Raw genomic sequence first — 26410 nt, 5'->3', positions numbered from 1 at the left:
GGCAACCAATAATCTACTTCCTGTCCCCATGGATTTGCCTTTTTTGAACATTTTATATAAATGGAATCATACAATATGTATGTTTTTGTGTGTTTGGCCTCCTTCACTTTTGTGTGTTTGGCTTGATTTGTGTTTGCTGAAGTTGGGGCACATTCAGAATGGGGTTGACACCTTAGGAAGTGGAAGGGCTAAGAGGCAGGTTCACCAACCAGCAGTGGGGTCAGAAGCGTGCTGTTGTTACCTCTGGAATATCAAGGCCAAGGTCTCTCAATATTTCCTGTCCCCCAGAGTAGGCCCTTCACTTAATATGAGGTTCATTTATATTGTAGCTGTATCAGTACTTCATTGTTTTTATGGCTAAATAGTATTTCACTGAATGGATATGCCACAGTTTTGAGTATCCATTCATCAGTGGAAAGACGTTTGGATTGTGTCCACTTTTCAGCTGTCATGAGTTTTATGCTAGCTATAAACGTTTGTCTACAAGTTTTTATGTGGACATAGTTTCATTTCTTCTGGGTGTGTATCAAGGAATGGAATTGCTGGGTCACATGGTAACTTTATGTTAATATTTGGTTGTATTTTTGAGGAGCTGACTGGGACCAATCCATATCGAAAACCTTAACTAGGAAGTGCAGACAGGAGCCTCCAGAGGAAAACCTCCCCAGAGAGGTAAGACCTGTGCAGTGTTTAAAGTTAGAGGACTTTACAGCTGGGCGCGGTGGCTCACGCCTGTAATCCCAGCACCTTGGGAGGGCAAGGGGGGCCAGATCACGAGGCCAGGAGTTCGAGACCAGCATGGCCACCATGGTGAAACCCTGTCTCTACTAATAATACAAAAATTAGCCGGGCGTGGTGGCACGTGCCTGTAGTCCCAGGTACTTGGGAGGCTGAGGCAGAAGAATTGCCTGAACCTGGGAGGTGGAGGTTGCAGTGAGCTGAGATCGTGCCACTGCACTCCAGCCTGGGAGACAGAATGAGACTCCCTCTCAAAAAAAAAAAAAAAAAAAAAGTTAGAGGACTTTGAATAGAGCCTAAGGTTATCTTTGGGTCTTGACCTAACAGAATGTTAGATGTGTTTCTTTTTGTGTGATATCGGTTGAGACACTAATGTGTAATGGACCACAAATACAAAAATGAGTGTTAAGACTGAACCCCACGTGGGCAAAACTTAGAAAGGGTCAGGGATAAGGAGATGAGAACAGATGTTTGTACACACATGTTCAGAGCAGCATTATTCACAATAGCTGAAAGGTAGAAGCATCTCAAGTGTCCACTGATGGTTGAATGAAAAAACAAAGTGTGGTCTCTCCACACAATGGAATATTATTCCATCCTGACACATGCTATAACATGGATGAACCTTGAGGATATTGTACTCAGTAGAATAAGCCAGTCATAAAAAGAAATAATGTATGATTCCACTTACATGAGGTTCCTAGAGCAGTCAGATTCATAGAGACAGGAACTTCAAATGGTAGGTGCCAGGGACTGGGAGTCGGGGGTGGGGGAGTTCATGTTAGAAACTCTGGGTGCAGAGTTTCAGTGTGGGAGGATTAAAAGAATTTTAGAGATTGTTCGGCGGTTATAGTTGCACAGCAGTGTGAATATAGTTAATACAACTGAGCTATACATTTGAAAATGGTAAAAATGCTAAGTTTTATGTTGTATGTAATACCACATACAAAGTAATGAAAAAGAGGGGGATTCCAGTATAGTCAGAGGAGGCGTATTTGTCTCCAGACTCTCCTCTTCTCCTCCACTCCGCTCGTGGCTGGGGAAAGGGCTTCAGTAGGATTGTCCATGAGCTTGATTTGTGTTTGCTGAAGTTGGGGCACATTCAGAATGGGGTTGACACCTTAGGAAATGGAGGGGCTAAGAGGCAGGTTCACCAACCAGCAGTGAGGTCAGGAGCGTGCTGTTACCTCTGGAATATCAAGGCCAAGGTCTCTCAATATTTCCTGTCCCCCAGAGTAGGCCCCTCCGCGGGAGAGCTGGCGAGAGCAGTTTGTGAGTGCTGCCTGGGGAGCCACTGGGAAGGGTGGAGTCTGCAGCAGCATGAAGCCATGTGGAGTGCACAGTGGGGAAAAGCGGCCTGGGGGGTGGAATGTTTTGTTCAAAGCCTGAGAATTAGGTGAGAGGCCTCAGCAATTGGGTAATTAAAAAGAAAACAAAAGCCCATGAAATTGCTTCATGGAAGTAAGAGTTTGCTTTCACTGTGTCAAGCCCAGAGTGCAGGGGGCCACCCAGCTAAGTAGAATCCATTGCCTCTCCCCAGGAAGGGCTCCAAACAGCAGCTAGTGGGAGAATGCAGAAGAGGAGAAGACGCCCACACCTTCTTCTCCAAAGCAGGCAGTCTTTAGGCCTCACTTAGCCAAGAAGAGAAAGACTCTGAATGAGGACTGAATGGTTTGTTAGTATCTTGGACTGAACCTGTACAAGTTACTAAACCAATGCTGATTTTATGATCTTAACACTGTAGAACCAGCCATTATCTAAGAGTGAATGCAGAAGTCATGAGATTTGCCCAAGTATCCATTCAGGGATAGAGGAAATTATCTCCATAATTATATTTTGAAGGCACCACAGGAGAATAAACAAAAACAAACAAACAAATAAAAGACAGTTATTGGCTTTGCTACAAAACTGGTTTAGTCAATATACAAATTGTACTCCCAGCCCTTTTTCCCCCCAGAATATCTTTATTTTTTTCTACATATGAACACTTTTTTCCCCAGTGTCTTTGTAAAGACTTTTATTTTTGTGGTCCACATGCTTTAACTTGTGTATGGAAATAATCTGGACCGAGTCAGCAATCGTGGGTTCTAGTCTGTGGTCTTCTTTATTTTATTTTAATTAATTAATTTTATTTATTTATTTGTTTTTGAGACGGAGTCTTACTTTGTTGCCAGGCTGGAGTGCAGTGGCACGATCTTGGCTCACTGCAACCTCCACCTCCTGGGTTCAAGCAATTCTCCTGCCTCAGCCTCCCGAGTAGCTGGGACTACAGGTGTGTGCCACCACGCCCAGCTAATTTTTGTATTTTTAGTAGAGATGGGGTTTCACCATGTTGGCCAGGATAGTCTTGATCCCTTGGCCTCGTGATCCGCCTGCCTTGGCCTCCCAAAGTGCTGGGATTACAGGTGTGAGCCCCTGCGCCCGGCCTCTTCTTTTTTTTAATTTAAATTTTTATTTTAAGTTCTGGGGTACATGCGCAGGATGTGTAGAGTTGTTACATAGGTAAACATGTGCCATGGTGGTTTGCTGCACAGATCAACCCATCACCTAGGTATTGAACCCAGCATCCATTAGCTATTTTTCCTAATGCTTTCCCTCCCCGAGTCTCAGTCTTCTTAACAGACGGTGGTGGGGGGAAAGAAATATGTCTCTTGCCATGTGACAATGTTATTATGAAGATTAATATATCAGCACTGGGCTATTTATTTGGGGAGTGAGGGTGGAAGGAATAAATTCTACATTTATACCTTTAAAAATTGTTAAATACTCTTCTATTAATATTTGAGCCTCCTTTCTTTATTTGCATTGTACATGAAATAGTCCTTACAAAATGAATCATTTAATATGTTGGCACAAATATAGTCTTTCTTAGTCAATGTTCGCATAGAAACCATTTGGAATTATTTTACTCAAAAAGGGAGTTATTAGAAGGATGCTGGTGAAGGATATCTGCATTCCTGAGGGCCAAGACCCAGGAAGCAAGAAGCCATCAGGAATTCCCAGGCCTCATCTGCTTCATTCTTTTCTTCCAAGATTATATCACTGTAGTTTCAGCCAAACACAGAGATCACAATTCCATAGTCCCCAAGAAACAGCTGGGTTAGGGACATAGGTCTCTTAATATAGAAGGGCTGCTAGGAACTCAGCTAGTGGGTGTGTGGGGACAGACCTTGGAGAAAAGGGGTAATTGTGCACTGGATTGACATAAAAGAAGTGTCTGCTCTGAAGCTATAGCAGCCTCCCTTATCCATGGGGTATTGATATGTTTCAAGACCCCAATGGATGGCTGAAACCTTAAATACTACTGAACAACACTAGACATACTGTTTTTCCCTCTACATACCTATGATAAAGTTTAATTTATAAGTCAGGCACAGTAAGAAATGAACAACAATAGCTAATAATGAAATAGAATTATAGCAGTATACTTTAATAAAAGTTATGTGAATGCGGCCTCCTTCTCTCTCAGAATGCTTTGTTGCACTGTACCAAGGGTAAACTAAAAACCATGGACAGTGAAACTGCAGATAAGCGGGGACTGTTGTATTTGGAAATGAAGCTGTCACTCATTTCCTTCCTGCCCACCAAAAACCCACTGTATTAGGCCATTCTTGCATTGCAATAAAGAAATACCTGAGACTGGGTAATTTATGAAGAAAAGAGGTTTAATTGGCTCGCGGCTCTACAGGCTGCACAGGAAGCATGGCACCAGCACCTGCTTGGCGTCTAGGGAGTCCTCAGGAAGCTTTCAATCATGGCAGAAGGCGAAGGGGAGCAGGTACATCACACGGTGAAAGCAGGAGCAAGTTGGGGTAGGGAGGTGCCACACAATTTTAAGCAACCAGATCACGTGTGAACTGAGTGAGAGCTCACTTATCACCAAGGTGATGGCCCAAGCCATTCATGAGGGATCTGCCCCTGTGATCCAAATACCCCTAGCAGGCCCCACCTCCAACATTGGGTATTACTGTTTCAACCTGAGATTTGGGTGGGGACAAATATCCAAACTATCTCACCAACCAACCCCTAACTGTGATCACTGCAAATAAACCCCAGTAACAGAAAAAGCAGTCCAATGAAAGATATAACAATTTTTCTATTTCTTCTGAGTTTAGAAAAATGAGCTAGAAATTTGGTGTGTGGGAAAGTTCGTCTAAAGTCTTGTATATGCTCAAGAATGCCTTGTCTGTGAGTGTGCTCTATAACATTTCGAGAAACTACAGAAGGAAATTATAACGCCTTTTCCCATGAAAACTGTTAGGAAAATGGGGCCAGGAGCAGTGGCTCATGCCTGTAATCCCAGCACTTCGGGAGGCCAAGGCGGGCAGATCACGAGGTCAGGAGATGGAGACCATCCTGGCTAACACGGTGAAACCCCGTCTCTACTAAAAATACAAAAAATTAGCCGGGCGTGGTGGCGGGCGCCTGTAGTCCCAGCTACTCGGGAGGCTGAGACAGGAGAATGGTGTGAACCCGGGAGGCGGAGCTTGTAGTGAGCCGAGATCGCGCCACTGCACTCCAGCCTTGGCGACAGAGCGAGACTCTGTCTCAAAAAAAAAAAAAAAAAAAAAAAAAAGGAAAATGGATGCCAGTTGACTGGATCAAATTTCGTATTTGTAGACTTGGTAGATTTGGAACTCTAAAGTAGATCCTATGAGGAGACAGATAATTGAACAACAACAAAAAAGTAAAAAAAACTCTGTGTCCTAGATGACTCCATGAAATGTAAGTCAAACACTATGGTATACCATATTTACCCTAACAGAGAAACACTCAGAAACCTAGCCGGTTTTTTGAGGGAAGAACTATTTGTATAGAAACCTGGAGGTACAAACCATTTAGTAGGAGAATTGTCCTATTGTGCCTTCAGCCACATCTCATTTAAAATTGTAAGTAAAGAAAGTTCTAGAGCCTGTAGTAAAAATATTTATTCAAATGTAAATTCATTTATTCAAATGCATTTTATCTACCCTTTCCTTCCATCCGGCACCTTCTCAAGGACCTCTCTAGTATAGTATTTTGGGATCTTGAATCAGCTGCTGACCATGGCTCTTAGTTGCATAGAGACCTCTTGTTGTAAACGCATTTACTTGTCATGGAGCTTAACATTTATTATTTAGTAACCAAAGATAGACATGGGTTCAGGATCCTGCAGAAATTAAACAGAGGTCCTTGAAAAACTTGAATGTGTCCTGCTTATCTTTTCATTTCTCCTTTTCCTGGGTTTTCACTGATATCCGTATGGGAAAAATATAGCTATATTTTCCTCTTGTATTCTCCAAGCAAGTACTGAGTAGCCCAGATTCACCATTTGACAGGAAACAGTGTCATCACTGTAGGCAGATCTAATACCGATGGAAAAGAGCTGATGTAATTTATATGCTCTCTATGATTTCTGGAAGTCTTTACAGAATTGTTTTATATTGTAAGAGCAGCCAAAGGCAGCTGTACTAAGCAACATTTAACAGAGTAGTAAAATGCATTTCAGACCAGGAGGAATTCAGCCATGCTAGCACATGGCACCTTCCACGCTGAAAGGCAAATCACAATCAGAATAAGGCCCACGAAGTTTATTTCACCTACTGTGTTTGCAACTTTGCCAAACCGCAACTTTAACAGTGACATAGACATATAAATATATAATGTACATGAACAAATGACCAGTAAACTTTGACATCTGGTTTTTATCTTAAGTCTGTTTCTTTGTCTTGTCACTGTGGAAAAAAACCCGGAAAAGTCTTGAAAGCTAATTAGCTCCAAATTTATTTTAGGAATGAAGGGCCAAAGAGTTTTGATGACAAATTTTTCTTTGTTGCAGCTGCCAAGCTGGTCTCTGACCCCTCAATTTAATGGAAGTGATTATTTATTTGCACATACGTCCTTTGTTTTTTTCAATACAGAACTCTCTTTCCTGGAAATAGGCACCTAGCTTCTAATTCCCATTTGCAAAGAATTTGCTGTCTTAAACAAGCTTTAAAATACTGTACTAAACATCTCTTTCAATATATTCCTTTATTAAACTGATTTCTAGGCTTTATCAGAGGGAATGTATAATAATAATATGTATTGTTTTTTGAGTTTACATTTTCCTTCAAATTAAAAATTTTTTTCTTTTAAGACTAATTTCCCACCCAGTTTACATATTCTTAGTGGGTGTGCATGCAAACACACATGTATGTACACATATACACACACAGTTTATACATTCTTGTCTTTTTCATTATATTTATGAATATGTTATTTTGGTATAGGTGTAAATGAAAAGTTATTAATTTCAGGTTATTGATTGTCTATTATTTTGAAAGACCAAAGTTTGACTTAATTCCACTTTATCATAATCACAAAACTTCTGGTGGGCTATCTCATCCTTTTAAAGCAGTTAAATAGCTTTTATATAAATATGAATATATATATTATATGTACACAAATGTATGTACACATACATATTTGAGAAAGGTATATAATACATATGGCATATATATGAAAGCACCACTGAATCAGACACATTATATACATTTCTCTTGATTTTAGAGCAAAAAGCGTTTAGGGGGAAATGTATAGGCTGAAGTTAAAGATTTGGGAACTCAGTGGTCATAAAGTTGCTGGTCTAATGATGTCAATGTCAGTCCTCCAGCCTAATGGGAAAGGTATGGAGAACCCCTTAGCTTTCTTCTCAACAGAACTTGTCTCCTTTTCCTCCTCTGCACACTGTGAGACTTTGTAGGACTTAGAAGCCTATGTCTGTGAATCAGCCAGGAAATAGATCTCTCTGCTGGGCTTAATCAACCTCTGCTGCCCTTAGGTCTTCGCAGAGGTCCTGGGATTGCAGGTTCTGGACCTAGCCCAAGGAAGCTCAGTTTTTCCTTGCCAAAATCTACGCAAATAACATCCAGAAGAGGATCACTTTTTCTTTTTTTTAAGAGCATGAATTTAAGTGTCACTCATTCTCCCATGTAAACATTGGCATAAATAGCTGATTTTATCCTTGGGATGGCATAGTCTATCCCACGACTGCCAAAAGAACCTGGACTCTGCCATGGTAAATAAACCCCTCATCTTGCCCAAGAAGAAGGACATTTATATGGTTATAAATGCCTACATTTTATTACAGGCTTAAAATTTGATACAAAATGTAAACATTGTGTTTGGCATAGTTGGGAGTAAATTTACATTGCTAATGGTTTCAAAACAAAAATAAGCTTTAGTTAGCAAAGAAAACTTTAATAATTCTATTGAAAATAAATTTTACTGCTATGGCAACTGTAAAACAAAGATAATAAACAAAAGATAACCATAGCGTGAAACCATATCACATTTGTGGGCCATGGGCTGGGAGATTGAATCCTTAGTACTTCTTATGAAAACACAGTGCTTCAGTCAATTTCTGGATCTTACTATTGGCATACTGTTATGAAGACACATTATTCTGCTTAGTCTGCTTGCCTTTTAGTTATATTCATGTCTAAAAAAACCTGTAAACTTATTATGCATGACTCATTTTTTCATAGTCTTCAAAATGATTGTAAGGATAGATAATGATCTAGTAAACTAATGTTACAATTAACTATTAATCATTGGCTATTTAGATTTATAGTTTCACTTTGGTAGTTTTTGCCTCTATTGACATATTTTCTAAGGATAAATTTCTAGGAATAAAATTCTTGTGTGAAGGGGTTATTGATATTTATTTTTCTTTTCTTTTCTTTTTTTCTTTTTTTTTTTTTTTTTGAGACAAGTCTAGCTCTGTCACCCAGGCTGGAGTTCAGTGCTGCTGCTCACTGCAACCTCCGCCTCCCGGGTTCAAGCGATTCTCCTGCCTCAGCCTCCTGAGTAACTGGGATTACAGGTGCTAATCATGCCCAGCTAATTTTTGTATTTTTAGTAGAGACAGGGGTTCCACCATGTTGGCCAGGCTGACCTCCTCAAGCACTCCTGACCTCAAGCAGTCCGACCATCTCGGCCTCTCAAAGTGCTGGAATTAAGGCGTGAGCCACCATGCCCGGCCCATTTATTTTTCTTATTTAAACATTTTCTTCCTTTGACTTGTTTGCTTGTGTTTGTTCTCAGTTTTTAGAATCATTAAACATTTTGGCCATATAGAAAAATATACAGAAGCCTGGCCGGGCGTGGTGACTCACGCCTGTAATCCCAGCACTTTGGGAGGCCGAGGCGGGCGGATCAGGAGGTCAGGAGATCGAGACCATCCTGGCTAACACGGTGAAACCCTGTCTCTATTAAAAATACAAAAAATTAGCCGGGTGTGGTGGCGGGCTCCCGTAGTCCCAGCTACTCGGGAGGCTGAAGCAGGAGCATGGCGTGAATCCCGGAGGCGGAGCTTGCAGCGAGCCGAGATCGCGCCACCGCACTCCAGCTTGGGTGACAGAGTGAGACTCCGTCTCAAAAAAAAAAAAAAAAAATACAGAAGGCTTTTATTTTATTTATCTTTACGACCTTTTCCCCTGTTGTTTAGGCACTTGTGTGAGCTCAAGAAACATCTAATGAATCAAAAGATAGTCCTTTGGTGCTTTAGAAATGTGGTTTTGAGATTAAGTCAAATCAATAAGTCTTTATTGAGCGTGTGTTAAGTACAATAGCACAGACCAAAGCACAAAGAGATTCTGGAGATTTCGACTTATGAGTTAATTCAGGCTCCACTAGGGCAGAAGCTGTTGTTCACTTTTCTCCTTCTTGGGTGACAGGTGGGTCTGCATCACAGCTGCTCTGGAGGAAGAGCAGCCATCTCTTCCTGCTGTCACCATTGCCTTGGTAGGACTGGTGTGTGTATGGGTGTGTACTTGTCTTTCTTAACCTTTCACTTTTGAAGATCTTCCTTCTTCATCTTGTCCTGCCCTCTGGAAGGTGAGAAGTTGCTTGTGTTATCTCCATTTGTGTGCAGTCTAAAATGGCTACAGGGCATTCTAAGCAAAGGGGCTCGAGGAGGAGATGTTGGATATCTCAGGAGAAGACCCTGAAGAAACCCCTTCTCCCTAGAGGAAAAAAGTCGCGGGCAGCAATCGAGATGGCTCTACCGAATAAAGCAGTTTTTAGTCAACTTCTACCACCTAGTGGCCATTTCTGAGAGGCTCTTTTCCCCTTTATTTATTTTTAAAAGTATTTTGACATATGCAAAGACATTTGTATCTGTCAATCCATGTTTTCTTTAAAAATGTCAAGATCAAAATAACACAGTGTCACAAAGAGAAGTAATCATTGCAAGAACTAAAACCCAGAGATGCTTAAAGATGGTTCTTGGGCAACCACTTATATTTTAGTTTGTTCCCTTCAGTCCTATTTGAATTTTTAAAATTCTATTTGAATTTTTATTGTCACATGTGTATGATACTTTTATAATATATATTTTAAGTTTTTTAATTTATAAAGGTCTTTTAAAAATATAAATAGAGCCGGGCAAGGTGGCTCATGCCTGTAATCCTAGCACTTTGGGAGGCCAAGGCTGGCAGATCACCTGAGGTCAGGAGTTCGAGACCAGCCTGGCCAACATGGTGAAACCCCATCTCTACTAAAAATACAAAAAATTAGCCAGGGATGGTGGTGCGTGCCTGTAATCCCAGCTATTCGGGGGGCTGAAGCAGGAGAATTGCTTGAACTGGGGAGGCAGAGGTTGCAGTGAGCAGAGATCTCGCCACTGCACTCCAGCCTGGGCGACAAAGTGAGACTCAATCTAAAATATACATATATATATATACACACACACACACACACACACACACGTTTTGAGGGGTGCTAATTTCTGGCAATTAGTGCAAAAGGAGTATTAAATATGAATGTGAAAAAAGTTTAAAAGGAAAAATTTTAAATGTTTGTTTTTCAGATAACCTTATATAACATGGGAAATAAACATTACTTAAAAATTTACTTCATTTGCTCCTACTTCACCAACTCAAATGGTTTCCATTTCTCAGGTTGTTTTCATTCATTGATCAATATGCAAACGTAGTTTTTCTCTCATATATAACAGTCCATCCAGATTTTCTGACATGGGATCAGAATCTTTAAATGCTTCATTATAGAAACATCACCATCTACAAGGGGGCATGAGTGAAATCAGTAGAATTTTCTTTGCTTGAGATCTCTTTTGCCAGAAGGGCAAGTGGCTTTTGTCAAATGAATTGTGTTTTGATGAAACAGTGTAGCTGATACTCAGAAGCCTGGAGCAAACCTTTTGGTACAGGAGAGGGCCCTTCTGTTGTGTAAGTTTTGCAGTAGCACAGACTGCATTCTTAGCTCTGACACAGTCTCCGTGATTTTGGACAAAAACTAGACTTTCAGACTCGATTCCTTGGTGCATTAGTTTGCTAGGACTGCCATAGCAAAGTACCACAGACTGTGGCTTAAACAGCAGAAATGTATTGTCTCACAGTTCTGGAGGCTGGAAGTCTGAGATCAACGTGTTGGCTGGGTTGGTTTCCTATGAGACCGCTTCTCTTGGTTTGCAGGCAGCTGCTGTCTTGATGTGCCCTCACGTGGTCACCCCTCAGGGTGTGTCTGTGTCCTGTGTCTGTGGCCTCATCTCCTCTTCGTATACGAATATCAATCATATTAGATTAGGGTCCACCCTTAATGACCTCATTTTAACCCAATTACCTCCTTAAAGATCCTATTTCTAAATACGGTCACATTCAGAAGCACTGGGGCTTAGGGCTTCAGCACTTGAATTTTGGAAGTCACAACTCAGCTCATAGTGCCTGGCTTGGGAATATGGCTAATAATTTCGCCTGGCAGAATTGTGCAGTTGCGAGGTCATGTTTAGAAAACTCCTGGTGTGATGCCAAGGCGCACAGTAGCTGCTCAATGAACAAGCTGTTATTCCTACTTAAGTTTGGATTTTGAATATCAGATTTCCTTAAAGTGAGGAGCCCCTATAACAGAATCCAGGGATTTTTAAAATATTGGATCAAAATGCCATTCAGTCAACTAGGACCTGACACTAATCTATCTCATTGCATCTTCTCTGGCCTTCATGCTGCACCAAGACACTGCACGTACTAAACGCTCCACTTTTAGGAATGCTTAATTGTCCTGTCTGGGTCCACTCACTCCAGTTACTCCAGCTCACCCTGGGAGGCAGTAAGCCATCCCAAGAACCATGGTTAGGACCATAGGTCCTGGAGTCCCCAAGATGTCCAGCTCCATTGCTTACATCCTAGACATAGGCATGGTATTTAACCTCTTTAAAGCTTCAGTTTCCCCATTTGTGAAATGGGGGTAATTGCATCACTACTAAATCTGTAGCATTCTTTTGAGAACTGAAAAAAATGGTCAAAGTGAAGCCCTTGGCATAATGGTAACAGACAATAGATAAGCTCTTAATTTTAAAAAATGTTTAAAAATTTTTTTGAGACAGGGTCTCACTCTGTCTCCTAGGCAGGAGTGCAGTGGTGCTATCACAGCTCACTGCAGCCTCGAACTCCTGGGCTCAAGTGATCCTCCCATCTCAGCCTCCCGAGTAGCTGGGACTACAGGTGCTGGCACCATACCTGGCTAGTTTCGTTGATTTTAATTTTTTGGCAGAGTCTCGTTATGTTGCCCAGGGTTGTCTCAAACTCCTGGGCTCAAGCGATCCTCCCGCCTCATCTTGGTTTCCTGAAATGCGGGGATTAAAATATAAACCACCGTGTCTGGCCGGTAAACTCATTACTGTTGGCTTTTATTATGATTTTTATTTGCCTCCCAGTACCTAGCTATCTAATTATAAGAGGAATGCCCTTTCAGAATCCGTGTCATAGTATTGCAGTTAGCGGGGCTAGCTCCGCTGCATTCCTGAGAAGTGATGCTTGGGAGGCTGATATCTCTCCTGCATCCTGCTGCTACCCTATAAAGGAGGAGCGCAGTGGGGCTCAACTCCCAGCCTGCACACCTCCTCCTCTTCCTTAGCTTGCTGATCTTTCTCTTAGGGCTTTTTCCTCCCTCTGCCTACCCTGGTAATGACTACCCTCTTTTCCATTTTTTTTAAACTTTTATTTTAGGTTCAGGGTTACATGTAAAAGTTCGTTACATAGGTAAACTCATGTCACAGGGTTTTGTTGTACAGATTATTTGATCACCCAGGTATTAAGCCCAGTACCCAATAGTTATCTTTTCTACTCCTCTCCCCCCACCCACCCTCCACCCTCAAGTAGACGCCAGTGTCTGTTGTTTCCTTCTTTGTGTTCATAAGTTCTTGTCATTTAGCTCCTGCTTATAAGTGACAACATGTGGTATTTGGTTTTCTGTTCCTGTGTGACTTTACTAAGGACAATGACCTCTAGCTCCATCCATGTTCCTGCAAAAGACATGATCTTGTTCTTTTTTACGGCTGCTTAGTATTCCATGGTGTGTATGTACCACATATGCTTTATTCAATCTGTCATTGATGGGTATTCAGGTTGATTCCATGTATTTGCTATTGTGAATAGTGCTGCAGTGAACATTCGCGTGCATGTGTCTTTATGGCAGAATGATTTATATTCCTCTGGGTATACACCCAGTAATGGGATTGCTGCGTCAAATGGTAGTTCTGCTTTTAGCTCTTTGAGGAATCGCCATACTTCTTTCCATAATGGTTGAACTAATTGACACTCCCACCAACAGTGTATAAATGTTCCCTTTTCTCTGCAGCCTAGCAGCATCTGTTATTTTCTGACTTTTTAATAATAACCATTCTAACTGGTGTGAGGTGGTATCTCACTGTGGTTTGAATTTGCATTTCTCTAATGATTGGTGGCATTGAGCTTTCTTTCATATGCTTGTTGGCTGCATGTATGTTTTCTTTTGAAAAGTGTCTGTTGATGTCCTTTGCTCACTTTTTAAAGGGGTTGTTTGTTTTTCTCTTGCAAATTTAAGTTCCTTATAGATGCTGGATATTAGACTGTTGTCAGATGCATAGTTTGCCAGTATTTTTTCCCATTGTGTATGTTGTCTGTTTACTCTGTTGGTAGATTCTCTTGCTGTGCAGAAGCTCTTAAGTTTAATTAGATACCACTTGTCAATTTTTGCCTTTGTTGCGATTGCTTTTCGTGTCTTTGTCATGAAATCTTTGCCCATTCTTTTTTTTTTTTGCCGACAAAGTCTCGCTCTATCGCCCAGGCTGGAGTGCAGTGGCACGATCTTGGCTCACTGCAACCTCCGCCTCCTGGGTTCAAGCAATTCTCCTGCCTCAGCCTCCAGAGAAGCTCAGACTACAGGAGCACACTGCCACACCCAGCTAATTTTTTGTATTTTAGTAGGGACGGGGTTTCACCATGTTGTCCAGGCTGGTCTCAAACTCCTGAGCTCAGGCAGTCCACCTGCCTCAGCCTCCCAAAGTGTTGGGATTACAGGCGTGAGCCATCGTGCCCAGCCTCTCTGCCCATTCTTATGTCCTGAAGGGTATTGCCTAGGTTATCTTGTGGGATTTTTATAGTTTTGGGTTTTACATTTAAGTCTTTAATCCATTGTGAATTGATTTTGTATATGGTGTAAGGAAGGGGTCCAGCTTCAATCTTCTACATGTGGCTAGCCAGTTATCCCAGCACCATTTATTGAATAGGAAGTCTTTTCCCCATTGCTTGTCTTTGTCTAGTTTGTTGAAGATCAGGTGGTTGTAGGCATGCAGCATTATTTCTGGGCTCTCTATTTTGGTCTATTGATCTATGTGCCTGTTTTTGTACCAGTACCATGCTGTTTTGGTTACTGTAACCCTGTAGTATAGTTCGAAGTCAGGAAGCATAATTTCTCCGGCTTTGTTCTTTTTGCTTAGGATTGCCTTGGCTATTCAGGCTCTTTTTTGGTTCCATATTATTATTATTATTATTATTATTATTATTATTATTTTGGAGTCTCACTCTGTTGCCCAGGCTGGAATGCAGTGTCACAATCTTGGCTCACTGCAACTTCTGCCTCCTGGTTTCAAGCGATTCTCCTGCCTCAGCCTCTCAAGTAGCTGGGATTACAGGTGCATGCCACCATACCCAGCTAATTTTTGTAATTTTAGTAGAGATGGGGTTTCACCATATTGTCCAGGCTGGTCTCGAGCTCCTGACCTCAGGTGATGCACCTACCTCAGCCTCCCAAAGTGCTGGGATTACAGGCATCGGGCACTGTGCCTGACCCCATATTAATTTTAAAGTAGTTTCTTTTTTCTAGTTCTGTGAAGAATGTCATTGGTAGTTTGATAAGAATAGCATTGAATCTGTATGTTGCTTTGGATTGTATGGCCATTTTAATAATATTGATTTTTCCTATCCATGAGCATGGGATGTTTTTCCATTTGTTTGTGTCTTCTCTGATTTCTTTGAGCAGTGTTGGAGATCTCTCACCTCCCTGGTTAGCTGTATACCTAGGTATTTTATTCTTTTTTTTGTGGCAATTTTGAATGGGATTGCCTTTCTGATTTGGCTCTCAGCTTGACTGTTGTTGGTTTATAGGAATGCCAATGATTTTTGTACATTGATTTTGTATCCTGAAACTTTGCTGAAGTTGTTTATCAGCTGAAGGGCTGAGACTCTCTGCCTAATTATAACCATGTTACAGTATCTGAAAGAACCTTCTCTTGTCTGGGTGCAGTGGCTCACGCCTGTAATCCCAGCACTTTGGGAGGCCGAGGCAGGGGAATCACCTGAGGTCAGGAGCTTGAGACCAGCCTGGCCAACATGGTGAAACCCCGTCTCTACCAAAAAAAAAAAAAAAAATTAGCTGGACATAATGGTGGGCGCCTGTAATCCCAGCTACTCAGGAGGCTGAGGTAGGAGAATCTCTTGAACCCAGGAGGCGGAGGTTGCAGTGAGCAGAGATCACGCCACTGTACTCCAGCCTGGGCGATAAGAGCAAAACTCCGTCTCAGAAAAAAAAAAAAATCTTCTTTTTCTCTTGCTTTCCATTGGCAATTCCTCCCCACACTTTCCCTCCCTTCTCTGCAAAACTTCTTGAAAGAGTAGGGAGTATGCTGGACATTTGCTTCTGTGCCATCCATATCCTCCTTAGCACCTTCACCTTTTCAGCCTGCTCCTGGAATTCTACCTGAAACAGCTCCCTTGAAGCAACTCTTCTCTTTTGCCTTCCTACTTGTTCTGTCTTTGCAGTTCTTATTGCCCAATATCTCCCCCCTCACCCACTTTTTTTTTTTTTTGAGACAGGGTCTGGCTCTGTTGCCCAGGCTGGAGTGCAGTGGCGTGATCACAGCTGACTGAAGCCTTAACCTTCTGGGTTTGAGCAATTCTCCCATCTCAGCCTCCTGAGTAGCTGAGACCACAGGTACATGCCACTGAGCCAGGCTAGTTTTTATTTTTATTTTTTGCAGAGATGGGGTCTCCTACATTGTCCAGGTTGTTCTTGAACTCTTCGCCTCAAGCAATCCTCCTGCCTCAACCTCTCAAAGCCACAGTGCCCAGTCCCACATCTCCTTTTTGAAACTATTTTTGTCTGGTTTTCATGACTTTGCTCTGGATTGTCACAAGACTAGTAAACTTCCGCAGATGTCTCTAAGTCTCTAACTTGATACTGCACTTCTGGAGTGTGGCAGGACCTGGGACATGAACCCAGCTTAGACACAGGGAGGAAGTTGGTGTAAAGAAGGGAACAGGCACAATTGGAGCCAGGGGCCTGATTGGGAAGACTTCTTGAGAGTGCTGCCTTCCCTCTGTTCTGCTTCTCTTCCCATCTCTTACATCTTTTTCTTGCTTGCCTTTCTGATCCAACTCCTTAAAGTTAGTAGGACCCAAGTTTCAGTGTTCCGTTCCCATTCAACCTTCTTATCCCTTCTAATGCTTCAATGATCATATCTACACAGATAAATGTCCTTGACCTTTCTCCTGACCATCAGCCCATCATCTCTTATGACTTGCTAGGGACTTCCAACCACATCCAGCCCAAATCTCAAACTTAACTTTAGGGGTGCCATTATTTCTTCATACTGCCTTGCACTGTGGTCCTTTCCTCTCAATTCCTTCCACTCCAACTCCCTTCCACTTTCCCACCACCTCTCTCCTGCTTCCCACTTCCAGTCCTCCCAACCCGTACCTGGGCTCCTCATCCTGCTGCCTCTCTTTTCCCTCAGGGTCATCTTTCCCCGAAAGCCTAGTTGGTACAGATTCCCCGCTGCTTCAGAATCTTTAATGGCTCCTTCTTGGTGATGAGAAAAAAGCTCAACCCCTTAGTTAGCCTGGCATTAAAGGCCTTTCACAACCTGGCCTTCACCTTCATCTCTGAAGTCGCCTTCTCTGGATTCTCGCCAAGATGAGCTGTCAGCTGCAGGTTGGGGGTTCTCTTAGACAAGCCATGTGGCTTGACTCTCAATTTTCCTCTTGCCTGAGAGACTCTCCCTGTCTTCTCTCCTCTTTCACAAAGACCACCTGAGCCCATAGTGGTTTTCTGCCTCCTCCGAAGTTCTAAGTAACTTTAAAAAATGTGTCTCTGTGTACTCCCCAAAGAGCCAAGACTCCTGCAGGCAGAACCTGTATTTTATTTGGGTGCAGAAAGTTTGCTGGGCAATCCAGTCCTGTTGGATGCACTGCCTGTTACTAGCCATGCTGTGGGCAACTCTCTGCATCTCAGTTTCTTTGGTTTATTATAAAATTGGAATGATTCCTTCCTGCTTTCCCAAATGTTGGTTGTAATAATCAAAAGAGCGAATGGATGAGAAAATGCTTTGAAACTCTAATAATAAGCAATATCAGATATTGTCAGTTTTCCTTTCCAATCCCTGGCTTGTCTGTCTATCCGTATCTGTCTTTCTTACTATAAACAATTAAATGTAAAGCAGACTTCTTAGCTTTAAGCTTTACCTGGAAAGAACAATTGCAAAGGGCTATCACTCCTTAAGCCCCAGGACATAAGAAGATTACCAGCTGGGCACAAGGAGCTGGGATCCTTCTGCCAGGCTGCTTAGATGATGGGTGCCCGGAGGAGCAGGTACTTACCATCTGTCAAGGCGTCTGGCTCATGCTCAAGAATGCAGCTCAGTTTCTCAGCTGACAACACACATCTGACCCAAGGTGTGAAGCTCAGGATCTCAGACATGTGTGATCCAGGATGATTCACTTCCCTGTATGGTCCTGTGAGAACACTTTTGCCTTACGCATTTTCTATTACTATCATGGCCACCAGTGGAATGCAGATATTTAGTCTCTGCTCACTCCATTTGCCACCACTGCCAAATGGCCGATGCTGCTGAGGGCTCTTCTCAAACTGGCAGGTGTGTTCTCCTTATCACCTGTCTCATGTGTGTTTCATTTTCTCTTCTCAATTTCTCCAAGGTTAGGATTAAAAAGAACACATTTATTTATTTATGACTTTATTTAGATATGTACAGTGCTGATGGTGTGCAAGCCAATTTCATAGGCTTATTCTTAGTTGGTCCTTATTGCTGTGAAGTTCACAGCCTTAAAATTTAAAATGTGAGGAATCACAGGAAGTGGAAGAAATAATTGCACCTGGGATCCTGAACCATGCCACTGCAGACCTGCTTACCTACTGCCTTATTGCATATCCTCTGTTACATGTGAGCCAGTCTCATCTATTCAAGTAGTCTGTTATTTTTTTGAATTGATAGACTTTATTTTTTCTTTTTATAGAGACAGAGTCTCTTTATATTGCCTAGGCTGGTCTCCTGGACACAAGTGATCCTTCTGCCTTGGCCTCCCAAACTGTGGGGATTACAGGCGTGAACCACCGTGCCCGTGCCCGACCAATAGACTTTTTTTTTTGAGATGGAGTTTGGCTCTTGTTGCCTGGGTTGGAGTGCAATGGTGCGATCTCGGCTCACCACAACTTCCGCCTCCTGGGTTGACTATTTTTAACAGCAGTTTTAGGTTTGCAGAAAAACTGAACAGAAAGTACACGGTTCCTGTATACTCCCTCCCCTTCTCCACAGCTTCCTCTATTATTAACATCTTGCATTGGGTTGCACATTTTTTACAACTGATGAGCCAATATTGATACATTACTATAAACTGAGGTCCATAGTTTACATTAGGGTTCACGCGTTGTGTTGTACATTCAATGGGTTTTGCCAAATGCATAATGTCGTGTATCCACTGTTACAGTATCCTGCTGAATGATTTCACTGCCCTAATAATCTCCTGCGGTCTGTCTATTCATCCCTTTTCCCTTCTCTTTGCCGCCAAGCAACCAGCTAATTTTTGCATCCCCCGCAATGCCTAGCACTGCTTGTGTATCCAGGAGGTGCTAATTAAATGCATAGGTTGGTTGATGGCAACAGTAACCAAAGAGATGAAACCATGGATTTAATGTCTATGAGAATAGCAACACATAGTCTTGGTGTGCTCAGGCAGCACTTCTAGAACCATCATCTGTAGCAAATCATGGGATGTTCCAAATCAGCTCTTCATGAGCAGGAAGGTGGAAAGCCTCTGGATTAGGACAAAATCTTCTCAATGAGTGAAGTGCTTTAGTCAGCGTCTCCTGGGAAGGGCTATGGTTTGATCACGGTGTGCAGCTTTGCTGTTTCAAGGGCCCTGGGGGCAAACCAGTCAGATGAGCTTCTGGCATTGACCTTGTGCAGGAGGGGCAGCTGGAGCTGTGGGTGAGTGCACATTTCATTGGGCAAGTGCTTTTGCAAGAGCCTCAAGGGCTGTCGGTGCTCTTCGTTCCCCAATAGTGTTAGCTCATTCAGTGTCATTTCCTGGAAGACAGGCAAAGAAAATAGATGATTTTGATTGTTAGGGAGAATGACTTCCTTTGAAGAATGAATGGGAAAAAATGCCTTCCTGACAAGATGATAAAACCTCTTTATAATACTTCATGCAAACTTCGACTAAATCATCTTATTTCTCAGTTGGGGTGGTGAAATGAATAATAGCAGAATAGGGGAAGGGAAGATAGAAACTAGCAATGATTGAGGGTTGCTACATCTGAAACTGTTCAAATGCATTATGTCATTAGAGTCCGTTCTTGCCATATATGCCTGAATGGAAAGAATTTTGCACAGATAACTTTTTTGAATGTCTATTTGGCTTTAGAATTCACATTCAGTTGTTTTGATAGAGGGGTAGGCAGCTGCAGATTGACCTTTCCAAATCCATGGGAAGCAGGCTGGTGATAAAGTTGGCTGTCAATCACTAAGCAAAGCTCGGCAGATGGGTGGTGGAAGATGACCTGGGAGCAAGGAATATCTTTGGTGGATGACATGATTTGGCTGTGTGCCCACCCAAATCTCATCTTGAATTGTAGTTGCATTAATCCCCATGTGTGGTGGGAGGGACCCGGTGGGAGGTAATTGAATCGTGGGGGCAGTTACCTCCATGCTGTTCTCATGATAGTGAGTTCTCACGAGATCTGATGGTTTTATAAGGGGCTTTCTCACCTTCACTCTGCACTTCTCTTTCCTGCCACCAAGTGAAGAAGAACATGTTTGCATCCCCTTTCATCACGATCATAAGTTTCCTGAGGCCTCCGTAGCCATGCTGAACTATGAGTCAATTAAGCCTCTTTCCTTTATAAATTACCTAGTCTCGGACATGTCTTTATTAGCAGCATGAGAACTGACTAACACAGTGGAATTGTAAGCTATTTCCAGTGGTCATCACTGGTCTTCAGTCTCTGTTCTCACCTGCTGTAGCATGGCCTCAGGGATGTATTCTCATCCTCTTCTACACCCTTTCTGGAGCCTCCTCACCTGAGTGGCCTCAGGAACGGGTAACTACCAATCAAATGATATATTGAAAGGTTAAAAACCCAGATGCTAAATAGATCCCTGGAGATTAAAAAAGGAAGTTGTTCAATATTGCCTCAAGATTTTCATGATGTACTTTCAGACCCCTAAGTTTCCTTATGTACCACATATACATACACTTCAGTTCAAACTCTGGCTGTTTAGAAGGCTAGTTGAGATGTAATGACTTATTGTTCTTTGAGAAAGCGCAAAAAGCTGACTGGAGTCAGAGCAAAAGAAGTAGTGGTTGCTTTTCTCAATAGGCAAAAGGTGAAGGGAAGTGGTAATCATATTCTCAGAGGTTTCAGGCCAAAGACTTGGAGATGGCAACCCATTGTGAAGAGAGGGTCAGGTAACAAAAGCCTTCAAAACCTGACCAAGATGATTAAAGTAAAAATTCCTTAGCCACCCTCCCCACCCCTATGCATCAGAGCTGAGCCTCAGACACTGAAGGAGGGCAGCCTGGAATCCACGTGGCTCCCTAAGGTCAGTTCCTCACACCAGTGGGCTCCATGCTCTGTTCACACATTAATAAAAAGAATATGCCTCTTTAGTACATTCTTTCTTTTCTCTTTCTTTCTTTCTTTCTTTCTTTCTTTCTCTTCCTTTCTTTCTCTTTCTTTCTTTCTCTCTTTCTTTCTTTCTTTTCTTTTCTTCTCTGTCTTTTTTTTTTTTTTGATGGAGTTTTGCTCTTGTTGCCAGGCTGGAGTGCAGTGGCACGATCTTGGCTCACTGCAACCTCCGCCTCCCGGGTTCAAGCAATTCTCCTGCCACAGCCTTCCTAGTAGCTGGGATTACAGGTGTCTGCCACCACGTCCAGCTAATTTTTGTATTTTTAGTAGAGACGGGGTTTCACTATGTTGGCCAGGCTGGTCTCGAACTCTGGACCTCAGGTGATCCACCCACCTCGGCCTCCCAAAGTGCTGAGATTACAGGCATGAGCCACCATGCCCAGCCCTCATATTTCTTTTAAAATAAATTATATACATTATTTTAAATTGTAAAAATCCAAAAAGCCAAAAATTTTTAAAAGAATGAGATAAACAGTATCTTTCAAATAATGAAAAAAAATGGTATATAATAGTTAGATTTAGGCTTGGCTTCATATAAGAAAAAACAACTAATGGTGGCATAAACAAGATAACAATTTTTCTCTGTCCCATAAAGGAAATCTAAAGGAAGGCAATCCAGGGGGGATATGGCAACCCCACAAAGTTGTCATGGAACCAGACTAATTCCAGTTATTTGCTTTGCCATTCCTAAGCTGTGGCTTTGTCTTCAAGGTTCAAGATGGCGTCTAGAGCTCCAGCCATTGTATCCATAGTCCCAGATGCCTGATGAATGAAAGAAAAGTCTCCTCTTCCCCTTTAAGATTTCTTTAAGTCTCATAAAACATTTTGAAACCAGATTGGAAGTCTTTTAACCTTCTGATTCCAACCTAGAGCAAGGAAATCCCCCAAGGAGTGCTCTACCATGTGAAATCTTCTCTTCCCCATGTTGTCATGGTCCTGCCCTCATGTGCTCTGACTATTGCCAAGCCTTGGATTTCATTTGTGGAATAATGCCTTGCTCAATATTAGAACCACTTTAGTTAGGATATGGGGGAGGCGGCATGATTGAAGAACGTGAGTGCTGTTGACGACAGTATTGTTGGTGAAAGCAGCTCCAGTTCCACAACTTACGATCTGAGACATCGTGTGGCCATTCATGTACAGGCTTTCAGAACTGAGAGAACTTTGGTAGACTAATCAAGATGAGATAGGTTATCCGGTGGCAACAAAGACACCTACGTCTCAGTAGCTTAATTCAATGTATGCTTCCTTTTCTCTTGTTCATGTTTTATGTTTTATAGAAGTTTACAGGCGAGATCCTACTCACAGAGGCTCTTGGGATCAAGGCTGACAGAAGCTCCATCTGAAGACTTTTATACTATAGAGGCAGAAAAAGAGTGATGAATCAAGCACTGGCTTCTAAAGCTTCCGCCCAGATGGGAAGCATATCTCCTCTGCTCACATTTCCCTGACCAAAGCCAGTCACATGGCCATCCTCAGCTTCAGAGAGGTTGGGAAGGCATTGCCACTATGTGTCTGGATGCCAGCAACTCAGAAATATTTGGTGAGTGCCTCTGTGGCTACTGGTAGTTTAGTTCTTATGCCTATGTTCCAATTGTGTCCTCTGAAAGGCCAAATCTGAAATTCAAAATCTTACAAACAGGTTTATACTTGAAAACGGGTAAACATTCTCATAACATAAAGCTTACTAATATTCATGAGCTTATTTTTGCAAACTCTGCATCACACGGAAAAGAGAAGTTCTCTGGCTTCCTCAGCTCAGGGGCTGTCTCATTACTTGGTCCCTAAGACCACAGCTGGGGACTGGTTCTACCTACTATGGAAGTTTCACCGGCCAGGACAAAATAAAAAAGAAAGGAAAAACCAGGATAAATGAGCTTTTGAGAAAGCAAAATTCACTCTTTTTAAGGAACTGTCCTAGCTTCTATCACATATTTATTATTTTTTTGAGGTTAAAAGAAGGCTTTTCTATATGAAATGGTGGCAATGGTAGTTGGTAGAAGTTTTTTTTTTAGAAGAAATGTATGGCTGGGTGCGGTGGCTCACGCCTGTAATCCCAGCACTTTGGGAGGCTGAGGCAGGCAGATCACCTGAGGTCAGGAGTTCAAGACCAGCCTGGCCAACATGGTGAAACCCTGTCTCTACTAAAAATACAAAATTAGCTGGGGATGGTGGCATGTGCCTGTAATCCCAGCTACTCGGGAGGCTGAAGCAGGAAAATTGCTTGAACTCAGGAGGTAGAGGTTGCAGTGAGCCGAGATTGAGCCATTGCACTCCAGCCTGGGCAAAAAAGAGCAAAACTCTATCTTAAAAAAAAAAAAAAAAAAAAGAGTAAATTTACTTGGCAAAATAAAATGTTAGTGTCCTTATATATCTCACCTTCTTGTTTTTTCTTAAATTTTTAGCAACCAGCCATGAAACAAAAATTTAAAAGCCACTCATCTGGTTTCCCCTTTGTTTTCAAAGAAGGAAGCTAGAAAATTAAGTGATGTATCCCCAAACACACACATTTAATTGGAGAAAGAACCCCTAATCAATTCTTGAATTCAAATTTCAAATTAGCTGAATGGCATGAATCTTTCTTCCCCTGGAATAGCCTTACAGAGACCTCACCATTAACAGCATCTACAAGAGAAGATTAAAGCACACGATTACTTTACTCACTGTGTAACACATGAGGAACATGGACGAGATGGGAAAAATGTGAGTGGCTTAACGTCAAGCACTTCATTAATGAGATGAACTCCTGACTTTGGACAGTGGTCCGCTTACAGACGCTGTCTTTGAAACTGCCTGCAGAGCCTCCTGAGATCTTCTAATATGGCTGTTGAATTGGGGCATTTAAAAGCTTCTGATGGTTGCAATGTGCATCAGTTTTGGGGGACAGGGAGGTCCCCTCTCTCTCATTAAGAAGACACAAGCCAGGAATTTATGCTGATCAGACAACATAAAAATCAGCTCTGAGAGGATTGGGTCAGAAAACCAATGAAGAGAGGTTGGCCAGAAGATTAAAAATCAGAAAAAGAGGCTTGAAATTGCTGAGCTTTCTAATGATAATAAGGTTGCCACCTATTATTATGGCCACTCATGTTGTCCCCCTGTATATGAGAGCTGTGAGAGTAACAAAGTGTTACGTGTCAAGGGTCACATGAGACAATCAATGTGAAAGATGGAAAGAGAGGGCTGGTGCCTATCACCTAGGAATGATAGGTGATATGGCCAAGGTGATAAACAGTGAGAGGGGGCGAGTGTCTCTTCCTCGGTGGAAGTTGGAGTAAATGTAGACACGGATAGAGAACAAAGTCTACTTATTCAAAACCGAGCAGCCAGGGGAAGAGCAGTCCTCCCACAGTGAACTATTGAATTGTGAATAAATCTCTGACTGGAGAGATTCTGAGTTAGGGGGGTTAGCTGTTCCTATATTACATGTGGTAAACTGGCAGAAACAGGTTTAAACCATTGAGTGGTAGGTCTTTAGGCAGAGTAAAATTAATGTGCCCTTCCTTAATGGCTTTGGCTGTTTGACCATGTAAACGCATTTTGAGTGCCACGTCTCTAGCGGAGGCTAATCACTGGGAGGTAAAGATGACCACAAGTTGCAGGCATCTCGGGATCACAGGTCTAGAGCGGGAGCCTGCAGCCTCTCTGCCAGTTTCCCATGAGTTATCTCACTATTGTGGCTTTAAGACAATATGCACTGCAAAAGGAAGGTTATTTACATTATATATTTAGCCTAACACTAGGATAACATCCTTTGGCATGGCCACTATCTGATGGTATTTGAAACTGAACCAACTTCCTATTTCCAGGCATTAACAAATGAGAGTCTTCATGTTGTCTAATGTTATTTCCTGAGTTTAAGACTGATTTCTTTTCCCCAATTCATTCACATTTCTTTAAAGAAAAGATCTCCTTTAAACAATTAAATTTCCCAGAATTGTTTGAGCATTGTTATTGTTCTCAATGAGAATATTTCCTATTTAACTCTAGTTATGTAACTTGATGGGAATTTTCTTGAGTATCTATCATTGCCATACTCAGAGAATTTGCAGAACACTTGACAGATAAATCAACTAGCCTGTCAAGAGTCAGAATCTTAATTTAGATCATTCATTCCAACAAGTCTCTGGGCAGACAGGATGCAAAAATGAATAAGGCATGACATTTGCCCTCAAACAGCTTACAATTTAGAAGGGGAGATGAAAAGGAACACTGATTGTATATAAAGCATGATTGTCATAGCCCACCTTCTCCCGTCTCGTCTTCCTCTGGGAATAAAATTAAGGGAAGGGGGAGAGAATATTATGCATGAAAACACAGCATACTTATTTGCTAAGTATAAGTCTCATTATATGAATGGAGAGTGACAGTTTGTACTCAGGCATCAGAAAATGCCATTTTCTCTAGTGAGAGAACAGTATATGATTGTGGGTAGGAATATGGGCTCTATACCCAGATTTCCTGGGCCCAAATCCCTGCTCGGCCACTTACTATGTTTGAGATTTTGAGTAAGTTCTAACCTTCTGTGCCTCAGTTACCTCGTCTAGAAATAGATATGAAATCAGGTTATTGTAAAGGTGAAATACCTTTAACAAGTTTAAATTGTATAGAATAGTGTCTGTCATGTTGTAAGTGTCCATGAGTTATTATTAGTAAACTTCTAAGAGATTTCCATATTCTTAAACACAATTTTTGGTAGTGATAATATTTTATTTCCATTTAAATGTGGTAAAAAAAACACCCATCATATTTACCATGCTTATGTGTAGAGGTCGGTAGTATTAATTTATTCATACTGTTGTGCAATGGATCTTTAGAGCTTTTTTTTGAGACAGAGTCTGTCTCTGTCACCAGGCTGGAGTGCAGTGGTGGGATCTCGGCTCACTGCAACCTCCGCCTCCCAGGTTCAAGCAATTCCCCTGCTTCAGCCTCCCGAGTAGCTGGGACAACAGGCGCGTGCCACCATGCCCAGCTAATTTTTGTACTTTTAGTAGAGATGGGGTCTCACCATGTTGGCCAGGATAGTCTTGATCTCTTGACCTTGTGATCTGCCCGCCTCGGCCTTCCAAAGTGCTGGGATTTCAGGCATGAGCCACCATGCCCGGCCCTTTAGAACCTTTTATTTTACAAAACTTTTTAAAAAGGATACTCTGTGTCCTTTAAACTACACCTCTTCATTTTCCCCTTTCACAGTCCCCGGCAGCCATCAGTTTAATTTCTGTTTCTAGGAATCTTACTACTTAATTACTTCATATAAGTGGAATCATATAGTATTTGTTACCTGGCAAAAGAGTTGTACATTTTACTTCCTTTGAGCTCCTAGATTCTGGCTACAATTTCATACCTCTAGTATTTCATGTTCATTGACTGTGTAAATGTAATCTGTAGATGTGCATAATTTCAATACAACAGAGCAACTGCCGATTCTGCTAGTGATGCAAAGATTCTAGGC

At 42.0% G+C, this 26410-nt stretch overlaps 1 long non-coding RNA gene across 1 annotated transcript; it reads left to right on the top strand.

The window, feature by feature from the left end:
- The first annotated feature begins 588 nt into the window (after positions 1-588).
- Positions 589-24899, top strand: LOC107970634 (uncharacterized). The gene is made up of 3 exons (XR_001713318.4): positions 589-672; positions 22239-22501; positions 23555-24899. It is a non-coding gene; the product is annotated as an uncharacterized LOC107970634 (long non-coding RNA).
- The last annotated feature ends 1511 nt before the right edge of the window (positions 24900-26410 follow it).

This window comes from Pan troglodytes, chromosome 1 (genome assembly GCF_028858775.2).
Source record: "Pan troglodytes isolate AG18354 chromosome 1, NHGRI_mPanTro3-v2.0_pri, whole genome shotgun sequence".
Lineage (NCBI taxonomy): Eukaryota > Metazoa > Chordata > Mammalia > Primates > Hominidae > Pan > Pan troglodytes.
The sequence above is the reverse complement of the archived record's forward strand: the minus strand, read 5'-3'. Positions and strand labels throughout refer to the sequence as shown.